The sequence below is a fragment of the Myotis myotis genome, unplaced genomic scaffold (assembly GCF_014108235.1).
Source record: "Myotis myotis isolate mMyoMyo1 unplaced genomic scaffold, mMyoMyo1.p scaffold_m19_p_4, whole genome shotgun sequence".
Lineage (NCBI taxonomy): Eukaryota > Metazoa > Chordata > Mammalia > Chiroptera > Vespertilionidae > Myotis > Myotis myotis.
Genome location: NW_023416346.1, coordinates 39489621 through 39502817, shown reverse-complemented (window position 1 = coordinate 39502817; position 13197 = coordinate 39489621).

The following is a 13197-nucleotide window of genomic DNA, read 5'->3' as shown; positions in this document are numbered from 1 at the left end:
ACCCCGCCCCTGCATGAATTTTGTGCACCAGGCCTCTAGTATGCATATAAATTCCCTGGTTAATCTCTCCCCACTCCCCTTGCCCCCACCCTCCATGTGAAATTATATATATATATATATATATATATATATATATATATATATATATATATATATATATAGTTTTCAGACATCTTGATATCTAAGATTGTATTTGGTTTGTCACTGCACATGAAAATTATTAAATTAGGTATACAATTTGGGCATTATAAAAATTTTCAATTACAGCTTTATTGGTATTCCTTCATTTTATTATGAAATTAAGTGTTATAATAGAAAAGTTTGAGGACAGCCTGACTTATTTATTCCTATATAGTTAAAATGTTTTATTACCCTAAACACTTGACAATGTTGCTTTCTTTATAAGTATAGTTCAAAAATTAATGTCCCCTTTGCTCTTTAAAAAATATATTTTTGTTGATTTCAGAGAAGAAGGGAGAGGGAGAGAGGAATAGAAACATCAATGGTGAGAAAGAATCATCGATCAGGTACCCCCAATAAGCCCCCCACTGGGGTCTGAGCCCCAACATAGGCACCCTGACCTGGAATCTAACTGTGACCTCTTGTTCAGAGGTAGAGGCTCCAACACTAAGCCACATGGCCGGTCTAATGTCCCATTTAAATCACTATTTAGTTATGAGAATTTATCTTAAGTAGATAAACTATATTACTGGGAATTTTACAGGCCATGTAGAAAGTTTATTTGAATTTTGAGAGCTTAAAAAATCGATGGGTGATTAGATGAGGCTAACTCTGTGGACACAGAATTTTTTTAGCTAGAATAAAATGAGGATTTTAGATCACAAAATGCAGGGAATAGCCAAATGCTTTCACCTAATCTTTATTCTCAACAATTAACTAGAATAGTCTCTTCAGGTTTGAATAGATTGTTCTTCTAGAAATGAGGCGGGGAGACGTTTATTCTGAATCTGGTTATTTATTTATACTTTCTCCAAATCAGAGCTTGTGAGACTATGGTGATATTTAATTACAATGTCCATCTCCTTAGGTTTTTTTTTTTTTCCCATTGTAAATTCCGCTTGCTTTATTTGAGTACAAAAGCAGAATTTCTTCTAAGAAATCAAGAGAGGCAGGATTTTTCAAGAAAGAGCCTTGATCCAGTACATTTTAATTTCTTATTACTTGTCACTAATTTCAGAAATGCACATGTCATATGAAAGTGGCACAATGACTTTGACCCAACTTTATTATGTACAGTAATCATAATGTACCCTGTATTCTACAAAAAAAAAAAGAAAAGAAAATAATGGTCAAGGTAATGTTCCTTAGGTAAAGACAGACTAATATTCCAGGTATTATCCTGACCATTATTTTTATGCTCTATGAATAAAATTTTAAATAAATAAATTTATTGAATTAAATAATAAATAATAAATAAGTTTTATTATTTATTAAAGCCCTATAGGGATTTAATTATTATTAAAACCCTGTTATTTAATTAATATTATTAAAGCCCTATTATTTATTTAAGTCTGTATATTAAAGCCCTTTATAAAATTGGTTGGTCAAAAGGGATACAAATTTTTAAATTTGCCAAAAGTAAGTGAGTGTCCTTTTTATTCACTTATCCCTACCTAGAGTTTTGTAATTCTTTTAAATCCCTGTCATTCTGATAGTCATAAGTGGTTTTAGTTTTAATTATGACTGATATCACATACTTTTTATTTTATAGTTGTTGTTTTTTTTACATTTTAACTTTGGATAAAAGAATGAGGAAAAGTGTGTTAGGTTGAGCAGGCAGGGTGAGACCTCAGGCAAAGATCTTCAGGTGTAGGAAACATCATGTGCAAAGATTATAGAAGTTTGAAAGTGGGTCTGTTCAAGAAATGCTGGAATAGGGTTCATAGCAGGGTTGCTGGAAGATCAGGCTGGAAAGGCAAAGAGGGGTCAGTTCTTTACATATAATTTAGTTTCCCTTTTAACCTTGAACCCATTGATGAGAGATACCTTTCTAATTCCAGTACACTGATTATAATGGTTCCCATTGGTTAATTATTAAAAATTACCAGCCAGTACTGTCTGAGTCAATTTTTATCTTTGGCACTTATAACCCCCATTGTTATTTCACATGGAAAATAATTTTAAAACACCTACCCTGTTACTTGTTAGCTTATTACTGTTTAATTTGACTTAAGTCCAGAGTAGTACCAGAAAATGGCACATAATGAATCTGTTCCTTTAATTTTATCTAAGCAAGGACAATATACATTTAAAATTTTCTTCTTAAGAAAAAGCAGTTATCTCTTTTACTATCCTGAGATGCTAAAATACCTATCAGTATACTTTCAGCGGTATAGCCTGCTTCACTTTTTCCTGAAAAATAATTAAGGAAAGGAATGACATGGATGAAAATGTTAAGGACCATGACATGTATTTTGTTTTTGTTAATTGACCCCAAGTTTCTTCTTAAGCACTAAGAAATTATGTAGGATGCAGTATTTTATTTACAAATAAAATGCCACTTGTGCTTGGAATAAAAGTACCATGACTCTAAGACACATTGGAGATTTCTAGTCTGAACTCTGAGTCTTTGGTGTCTCATTCAGTTTTTAGACTCTCCATAAAAACATTTATTTAAATAAAAAGTATCCTCAACAAAGGAATGATAGGCATTTAGCTGATCTCTATAAACTGATGTCACATACTTTTTAATATGCTTAATATGTTTATTCACCATTTGTGTTTGTTTTAAAAATTGCCATATTTGCTAAAATAATGATGTTTATATTTGTCTTAATGATCAGGTCTTGTTATGTGACATATACATTGCAAGTTTTTCTAACTTGTTAGTCGTATTTTGTGTATATGGGTGTGTGTATTTCATTGTTGTTATTTTACCTACCTATTTTAACACTTCTATTGTCTAATTTTTAAATTATTACCATTTAATTTTTGATTTTAATATTTTTCATATTCAGAATTGAGTCTCTGAAATCAAATCTATAAAAATGGTAATCTAAAATTTGACTAATGCTCTTATGATTTGTCTTATATTTAAAACTTCAAACCACTTATAGGTTGTTTTAACTGTTATAATAGAAGCATTCTTTTGTTTTTGTTTTTGTTTGTTACTAGATGACTGCTTTCTCCCCCTTAATGCCATTTCTTAAATATTTTCTTTGTTGGTTTGAAATGCCACATTTAGCATGTATAAAGTACCATATATCCTTAGATTTATTTAAAGACTTTATTCTGTTCTAGTGATTTGTCTGTTCACAACACTATATCATTTTTTTTTTAAATAAAGCCACATGGTAATAAATTTTGATATCTGGCAGGACAAATCATTTTCTACTTTCCTTATCAGTTGTCTTTTTTTTTTAAAGAATAGATAGGTATATTCTTTCAAGTACAGCAATAAAAAGGAGTATTTTCCTAGTAGATACTATAAATTATCTTATGTAATAAAAGGCTAATATGCAAATTGTCCCCTTGACTGGGAGTTTGACCAGGAGTTCAACCTGGAGTTCAACCAGGTGTTCGACCAGGTTGTGGGGCCAGCCAGCCAATCACCTGCAGCCCCTCTCCCTGGCCAGTCCTGCCCTGGATCGGCCCCCTCACCCTGATTGGAGGTGGAGCTGGCTAGCCAACTGCCCGCAGCCCCTCCCCCTGGCCAACCCGGCCTGATTGTGCACCAGGCCTCTAGTCCTTTATAATAAAAGTGTAATGTGCAAATTGACTGAACAGCAGAGTAACTGGTCAGCAGGGGGTGGGACTAGCAAGCAGCCAGTGCCAGGCTAGCCAAGGCGCATGCCAGTGGGCAGAGGGAGGGGACAGGAATGTGGGGGCAGCAGTGACCAGCAGTGCCGGAGGGGCAATTGAGGGGGTGGGGCCGGCCACTTGCTGGCCAGCTGGCACCATCCCCTGATCGGCCTGCCCAGTTGCCTCCTGCAGAGGGAGGACACCGGTGGCAGCAGTGGTGGGGCAATTTGGAGTGGACTGGCCAGCATTGTTGGCAGATCAGCCCACCAGGGAGGCCACCAGTGTTGGCAGTGGGGTGATTTAGGGCTTGGTTGGCAGCTTGCCATCACCTGATTGGCCCACCCGGTCACCTCCCACAGAGGGAGGCCACTGGCAGGGCGATGGGGGGCAGGACCGACTGTTCGTCAGCGCTGTCCCCTGATTGGCCTGCCTCATCACCTCCTGCAGAAGCAGGCCAGACTATGGCTTAGACCCGCTCCCTGTAGGGCTGAAGGACCCGCCCCCCCTCCCGAGTGCACAATATTCATGCACTAGGCCTCTAGTCCTATCTAATAATAGACATAGTAATTGACTGTACCTTTGCTATGCCTCCCATTGGCTAATCAGCACGATATGCAAATTAACCACCAACAAAGATGGCAGTTAATTTGCATACGTAGGCTCCAAGCAGTGGAGCGAAGCCTGAAGGCCCGGGGCTGGTGGAGCAGTGAGGCCTGACGTTTCTGGGGCCGGTGGAGCAGCGAGGCCTGACATTTCCAGGGCCGGCAGAGCAGCAAACCCTGACGTTTCCGGGGCCAGCTCTGGCCAGAACTCAGCCAGAGCAAAGGCCTGGGCCCCGGGTGCCGGAGGCAAACCGGTGCCAGCAGCCAGGGGAAAGGAAGGCCTATTGCATGAATCTCTTCATGCAACAGGCCTCTAATCCTATATAATAGAAGCCTAATATGCTAAGTGTCCAGTCGTCTGGTTGGCCATTCAACCAATCAAAGCGTAATGTGCTAATGACATGCTGAGGCTACTCAACCGCTCGCTATGACGTGCAATGACCACCAGGAGACACACAGTCAACCGGTCGACCAGTCACTATGACATGCACATCAGGGAGCAGACACTCCTACTGGTAGGTTAGCTTGCTGCTGGGGTCCAGCCAATTGGGACTAAGCAAGAATGGCCGGACATGCCCTGGAGCCTTCTGCAGTCCTAATCCAGCTGGCCAACCTCCCACATCGCTCCCTGGCCCTGATCGTGCACTGGTGGGGCCCTTGGCCTGGCCTGCGCCCTCTTGCAATCTGGGATCCCTCGGGGGATGTCAGAGAGCTGGTTTCGGCCAGACGGCAGAATGACTGCTTGCTATGTTGTACACTGACCATCAGGGGCAGACGCTCAATGCAGGAGCTGCCCCCTGGTTGTCAGTGCACTCCCACAAGGTAGCATTGCTCAGCCAGAAGCTGGTCTCACGGCTTTTGAGCTCAGCAGTGGTGGCAGGAGCCTCTCCTGCCTCCACAGCAGTGCTAAGGATGTCCAACTGCCATCTTAGTCCCACTCCCTAAGCAGGCTCCTAAACTGTGAGAGGGCACAGGCAGGCTGGGCTGAGGGACCCCCCAGAATGCATGAATTTCATGCACTGGGCCTCTAGTATAATACAAAAGAATATAAATTTCAAGTTATATTCCATAGAGATTTTAATAGACAAATATATGAATATGAAATTTACTACTTGAGTGCCTACATCCAAGGATAAATATTGCCTTTCATTTTCCTAAGAAAATGAAAATTTCCAAAATATAGTTTTAACATTTCTATTTAGAGGCTACATGGTTTACAGTTTTTTTGTTGTTATTTATTTTATTAGCTTTTTGATATTATGTGGGTTATCATTTTGTTCCACAATATTTTCCATTTGGTTACTGTCAGAATATAGGAAAGCTAATAACTTTTAAATTATTTTTCCAAACAGCTTACTACATAGAACACTTGTTTTCTTTAATATATTTACCTGTGAATTTATTGAATTTTTTGAATAGATAATCATTTCTTGTGCAAATGATTATAATTCTGCTTCTTTATTCCTAAAATACTTAAAACTTTTATTTTTTGTATTCTTTGAATGATGTTCTTGGGAGAAGTACTAGAAATATAAATACCAATAATTACAGCAGATAATGTTAAATTACTCATGACTTAATGGATAGTGGACTGAGGGAATGGTTAATCAAATGACTGCACTTGATCTACATTGATCCTACCATTTCCAACTACTTGTTATCATATTTTCCCATATGTTTTATCTTGAAAGGGACTTTTTGGAGCAAATTTTTATATTGGCTTTTAGTGTTCAAGGTCATATCATACATTTAAGAGCATGGTTCTAGTCTGATAACACATATTATCAAAAAAGATATGACATCTTATATCCTAGATGTGAAACTATTAAACAAACAAAACTGTTATTGTAAGTGTTGGCAAGGACTCAATGCTACTGGAAATCTCCTATATTGCTGGTAAGAATACAAAATGGTAGCACAGCCAGTCTGGAGGACATATTGGCAGTTTGTTAAATATGCACTAAATATTGTATGATTCCATTTCCATGTCATTCTGGGAAAGACAAAACTATAGGGATGAAGATTATTGCTAAGATTTAGGGTAAGGGTAAGTTTTTACTACATAAGTGTTGCACAAAGGAGTGCTTTGGGATAAGGTCCTGTCTTGAATCCTGATCATGGGCATGTTTACATGACTCTATGTAAATGTCAAACTTGCAGAACTGTACATCAAAAAAGTAAATTTTATTAGATGTGAATTCAAAAATAAGTTTAAAAAAATCATACAACAGGGTCTTCCTTTGAGCTAACACTTGTTTCTCCCTCTAGTAATTTACCTGCTATGAGCAAGGTCAGCTTAGACATCTCAGAAATGCCCAAACCAGAAGTGTTCTGCTCAGTGCAGAGGCTCATGCAATTTTAGCATTTTATATTCATCAAGCTACTTTTTGTAGAAAAATCAGGGTTTTAAAAATGATACACACATGATTAAAAAAAATAAAGCAAACTGTATGACATTTGTAAGTATGAGAATTCATTGAGAGCATGTCATACACTGGACTGAATTTTAGGCATCAGCTTGCATTAGATATATGTGGGGTTTTTTTCATTAATTGTATTTACAGTTCTAAGGATTCTTGTGTCTTCCTCAGCCACAATTTAAGTGCTATTCAAAAGAAAATCACACTTATATAGAATAATCATTTTAATTCTTTTAAATTATACCTTTTTATCATTTTTAACAATATAATATTTAACAATCTTGTCATTATATTGAAATTTAGTTGTTTACCTCTTAATTTTTCCTACTGAAAGGAAACAAAGAGATGTTTACCACCTAAATACAACAGTGGCATACAATGTCTTATAAGTTATGAAGACAGCCCAGTCAAAGCTCTTGGGCCAGTTAAAATTCTTTCATTTGGGTTGCCATAATTTTCCATGGTATACTCTATAACAATACCAACAGTTCCTCAGTAACATACGTTCTGTCTCCTGGATCACTCCTTTTGATGTTACCTTTTCTTCATCCCCACTTTCTTTGTCCAAACACTTTTCTCCTGGATTACAGGTATAGCCTTATACATAGTTTCTCTTTCTCCTACATAAACCCTCTTCCTGCTTATCTACTAACTAGAGGCCGGGTGCATGAAATTCGTGCACTGGGAGGTGTCCCTCAGCCCAGCCTGCACCCTCTCCAATCTGGGACCTTTTGGGGGATGTCTGACGGCCAGTTTAGGCTTAATTTAAAGCCATTGATGTTAGGTCTTTTTCAATTCAAGGAACTATTTGTTATTTTATTATTAAAAACTAGAGGCCCAGTGCATGAAATTCGTGCACTGGGAGGGGGGGGAGTGTCCCTCAGCTCAATCTGTACCCTCTCCAATCTGGGACCCCTTGGGGGATGTCTTACTGCTGGTTTAGGCCTAAACCAGCAGCCGGACATCTCTCTCACAATCCGGGACTGCTGGACCCCAACCGCTCGCCTCCGTGCCTGCCTGATTGCCCCTAACCACTTCTGCCTGCCAGCTTGATCACCCCCTAACCACTCCCCTGCCAGCCTGATCTATGCCTAACTGCTTCCCTGCCAGCCCAATCGCTCCCAACAGCCCTCCCCTCCTGGCCCGATTGCTCCCACTGCCCTCCCCTGTCAGCCTGGTTGCCCATAACTGCCCTCCCTTGATGGCCTGATCATCCACAACTGCCCTACTCTGCTGGCCATCTTGTGGAGGCAATCTTGTGACCACATGGAGGTGGCCACCTTGTGTGAGGGTGTGATGGTCAATTTTCATATTACCTCTTTTTTCTATAGGATAATTGACAAATGAGTAACAGTATGTGAATTCAAGATTTACAAGCTGGCATATGCAAACGTGATATGCCAATCAACCAGATAATAAGTATTAGACATTATAGTCAGTCCACAAACACCTGAACTTCAGATAATCTTAAATTAAATGTTACAGTATGACTTTCACCATTGAAATTGGAAAATATCCTATCTAATAAAAGAGTAATATGTAAATTAACTGTCACTCCATGACAAAGATGAGTGCCCATAGTGGCCCGGGACAGGACGCTGGCGATGTTGCCTTGGCAACACAAGTCCAGCATCCGTGCCCCGGCCACACGAGGGAGGGGAGGAGAGGGGCCTCTGGCCAGAGCCCGGGGTGAGGGACGCTGGGTTTGCAGTGACGCGAGCCCAGTGTCTGCGCCCCAGCTTCGCGGAGGGTGGGGAGGAGCCTTGGGCCGGAGGCTGGGGCAAGGGACACTGGCATCATTGCAGGCTGGGCTGAGGGACCACCCCCCATGCACGAATTTCGTGCACTGGGACTCTAGTTTATTATAAAAGAATAATATCAGACCAGAAGATGGCGACTGGCAGGATGGAGGTGAGGGAGAGGGTGTGAGTGAGTGAGGGGGTGAAAAGAGAGTGTGAGGATGTGTGTGGTGTGTGTGTGAGTGAGGGACAGTTAAATCTGGCAGGAATAGCAGGGGATGGCAGACCAGGCTCTCTTAGACAGAGAGAGACTACCACTGCTGCGGGCACTCCCCGGACTGCAGGACTAGGGCACAGAGCCCATACCATCTTGAAGGGGAGAGCGGCCTCTTCTAGGAACTCATCAGCACCACCACCCAGACAGGCCTTGGACACTGCCTGTGACCCTGCAGCCATTCCAGCCAAAATGCTGCTGCTGCACCTGCAGATCCTAGCACCTCCACCTCTAAGGATACATGGCTCCTGCAGCAGTAAGTGTGACTTCCCCCTCCCCAGGTGCTGACCTCCAGATGCTGCAGTCATGCTTTTCCAGAGCACAGGCCTCCTGAGCCCACCACTCCACAGGCCACTCTTGGGTGCCATTGTAAGCTCCCACTGGGCATGCTCTTATTCAAACAAGGGCGCACTGCCCTGGCAGTAGAAATTCTGAATTCCCCCTTCCTGGATACCTGCCCACAGACACCTCGGTCACACAGCTTCAGTGCCAGGGCCCCTCTGAGTACATGAATGTGCCACCCTGGCCAACGGCCCCAGGTACCTCTGTGAGCTACCACTGGGCGCACAGGAATCAAACCAAGGGCACAGCAGCAAAAACTGAGTCTTCCCTCACCACAGCTGTGGACCTCTGGACACCACAGTCACGTTTTTCCAGCACACAGGCTTCCTGAGCCCAATGCCACAAAGAAGGCTCTTGGCTGCATCTCTGAACCCCCACTGGGCACGGTCTTATGCAAACAAGGGAGCACTGCCCAAGCAATAGAAATTCTGAATTCTCCTCTCCCAGATACCTTCCCACAGACACCTTGGTCATGTGGCTTCAGCGCCAGGGCCCCTCTGAGTGCATGAGTGCACCACCCTGGCAAACGGACCATGGGTGCCTCTGTGAGCTGCCACTGGGCATGTGGAAATCCAACCAAGGGTGCAAGGTTCCCAACATTAGAAATTCAGGCTTCCCCCATTCCAGGCTATCTGCCCACAGTCACCTCGGTCATACAGCTTCAGCATAAGGATCTCTCTGAGTGCATGACACTGACAAACGGCCTCAGGGTACCACTGCCAGCTGCCACTGGGTGTGCACAAATCCAACCAAAGGTGCAAGGCTCGGGCAGCAAAAAACTGAGTCTTCCCACTCAACAGCTGCTGACCTCCAGACACACAGCCACGCTTTTCCAGTGCACAGGCCTCCTGAGCCCACCACCCCAAGGCGACTCTTGGGTACCTCTGTGAGCCTCCACTGGGTGTGCTCATATCAAACATGGACACACAGCCCTGGTAATAGAAATTCAGGCTTCCCCCACTCCTGGCTGCCTGCCCACAGACACCTTGGTCATTCAGCTTCAACGCAAGGGACCCTCTGAGTGCACCTCCAGACACAACAGTTGTGCTTTTCCAGCACCAGGCCTCCTGCGACCACCACCCCAAAGGTGGTTCTTGGGTGCCTCTGTGAGTCCTCGCTGGGTGCACTCATATCCAAACAAGGGTGCACAGCTCCAGCAATGGAAATTCAGACTTACCCCACTCCTGGCTGCCTGCCCACAGACACCTTGGTCACGCAGCTTCAGCCTGAGGGCCTCTCTGAGTAAGCTACCCTGGCAAAAGGCTCCCAGGTACCTCTGTGAGCCACCACTGGGCATGCCCAAATCCAACCAGGGTGCAAGGCCCAGGCAGCAAAAACTGCGTCTTCCCACTCCACAGGTGCCAACCTCTGGACATAACAGTTGCACCTTTCTAATGAGAAAGCCTACTGAGCTCCACCACCCCGACAGATGGATCCTGGGTGCCACTGTGAGCCCCCACTGGTCATGCGTAATTTAAACCAAGGACACAAGGCAGCAAAAATTGGAACATCCCCCTCTCCGGCTGCTGACCTCGGGACACTGCAGTTGTGCCTTTCCAGCACATTGGCCTACTGAGCCAATTAAAAATACTACGAACAACTCTACTCCAACAAACTGGACAATCTTGATGAAATGGTCACATTCCTAGAAAAATACAAGCTTCCAAAACTCAACCAGGAAGAATCAAAAAGCCTGAATACGCCGATAACTACTGATGAAATTGAAACAGTAATCCAAAAGCTTCCAGCAAACAAAAGCCCTGGATCAAATGGCTTCACAGGAGAGTTTTACCAAGCATTCAAAGAACTAAAACAAATCCTCAGACTTTTCCAAAAAATTCAAGAGGAATGCACACTTCCAAGGTCATTCTATGAAGCCAGCATTCCCCTAATCCCAAAACCAGATAAAGACACCACAAAAAAAGAGAATTACAGGCCAATATCCTTGATGAACATAGATGCTAAAATCCTCAACGAAATTTTAGCAAACCAGATCCAGCATTACATTAGAAAGATCATACACCATGACCAAGTGGGATTTATTCCAGGTATGCAAGGATGGTACAATATCTGCAAATCAATAAACATTATATATAACATAAACAAATTGAGAGACAAAAATCACATAATCATATCAATTGATGCAGAAAAGGCATTTGACAAAATCTAACACTGTTTCCTGATAAAAACACTTAGCAAAGTGGCACTAGAGGGACCATACCTCAACATAATAAAAGCCTTATACGACAAACCTACAGCCAACATCATACTCAATGGGCAAAAACAAAAACCATTTCCCCTAAGAACAACAACAAGACAGAAGACAGGGATTCTCAATGTCACCAATCCTGTTCAACATAGTACTGGAAGTGCTAGTCACATACATCAGACAAGAAGAAGAAATAAATGGCATCCAAATTGGAAAAGAAGAAGTAAAATTGTCCTTATTCACAGTGACATAATACTGTACATAGAAAACCCTAAAGACTCCATCAAAAAATTATTAGACTTAATAAATGAATTCAACAATGTAGCAGGATACAAAATTAATGCCAATAAATCTATGGCATTTTTATACACCAATAGTGAACTTACAGAAGGAGAGATTTAAAAAAAATCCCATTTACCATCGCACCAAAAAAATTAGGAATAAACTTAACTAAGGAGGTAAAAGACCTGTACACGGAAAACTACAGGACATTGAAAAAAGAGATAGAGGTAGACATAAACAGATGGAAGAACATACCATGTTCATGGATTGGTAGAATCAACATCATTAAAATGTCCATGCTACCCAAAGCAATCTATAGATTCAATGCACTTCCTATTAAAATACTAACGGCATATTTCACAGACCTAGAACGAACTCTCCAAAAATTCACCTGGAATAAAAAAAAGACCCCGGATCGTTGCAGCAATCCATAGAAAGAAGAACAAAGTAGGAGGAATCTCAATACCAGATATCAAGCTGTATTACAAAGCCACTGTTCTCAAACTGCCTGGTACTGGCACAAGAACAGACATACAGACCAATGGAATAGAATAGAGAACCCAGAAATTGACCCAAATTGCTATGCTCAATTAATATTTAACAAAGGAGGCAAGGCAAGAACATACAATGGAGTCAAGACAGTCACTTCAATAAATGCTGTTGGGAAAATTGGACAGATACATGCAAAAAAAAAATGAAACTACACCACCAACTTACATCATACACAAAAATAAACTCAAAATGGATAAAGGACTTAAACATATGACATGAAACCATAAAAATATTAGAGGAATCCACAGGCAACAAAATCTCAGATGTATGTTGAAGCAATATATTCCCTAATACAGCTCCTAGGGCAATGGAAACTAAAGAGAAAATAAACAAATGGGACTACATCAAAATAAAAAGCTTCTGCACAGCAAAAGAAACCATAAACAAAACAACAAGAAAGCCCACTGCATGGGAGAACATAGTTGCCAATGTTATCACCAATAAGGGTTTAATCTCCAACATTTACAGGAAACGCATACGACTTAACAAAAGGAAGATAAACAATCCAATCAAAAAATAGCTAATGGACCGAAATAGATGCTTTTCGAAAGAGGACATTCGGAAGGCCAAGAGACATGAAAACATGCTCAAAGTCACTAATCATCTGAGAAATGCAAATTAAAATGATAATGAGGTACCACCTCACACCTGTCATAATGGCTATCATCAACAAATCAACAAATTACAAGTGCTGGTGAGGATTCGAAAAAAGAAAGAACCCTCGTGCACTGCTGGTGGGAATGCAGACTGGTGCAGCCAATGTGGAGAACAGTATGGAGTTTCCTCAAAAAAACAAAAATGGTACTGCCATTTGACCCAGTGTTCCCACTTTTAAGAATACATCCCAAGAAACTAGAAACACCAATCAGAATGGACATATGCACCCCTATGTTCATAGCAGCACAATTTACCATAGCTAAGATTTGGAAACAGCCTCAGTGCCCATCAGCAGATGAGTGGGTTAAAAGACTTTGGCACATCTACACAATGGAATACTATGCTGCTGTAAAAAGGA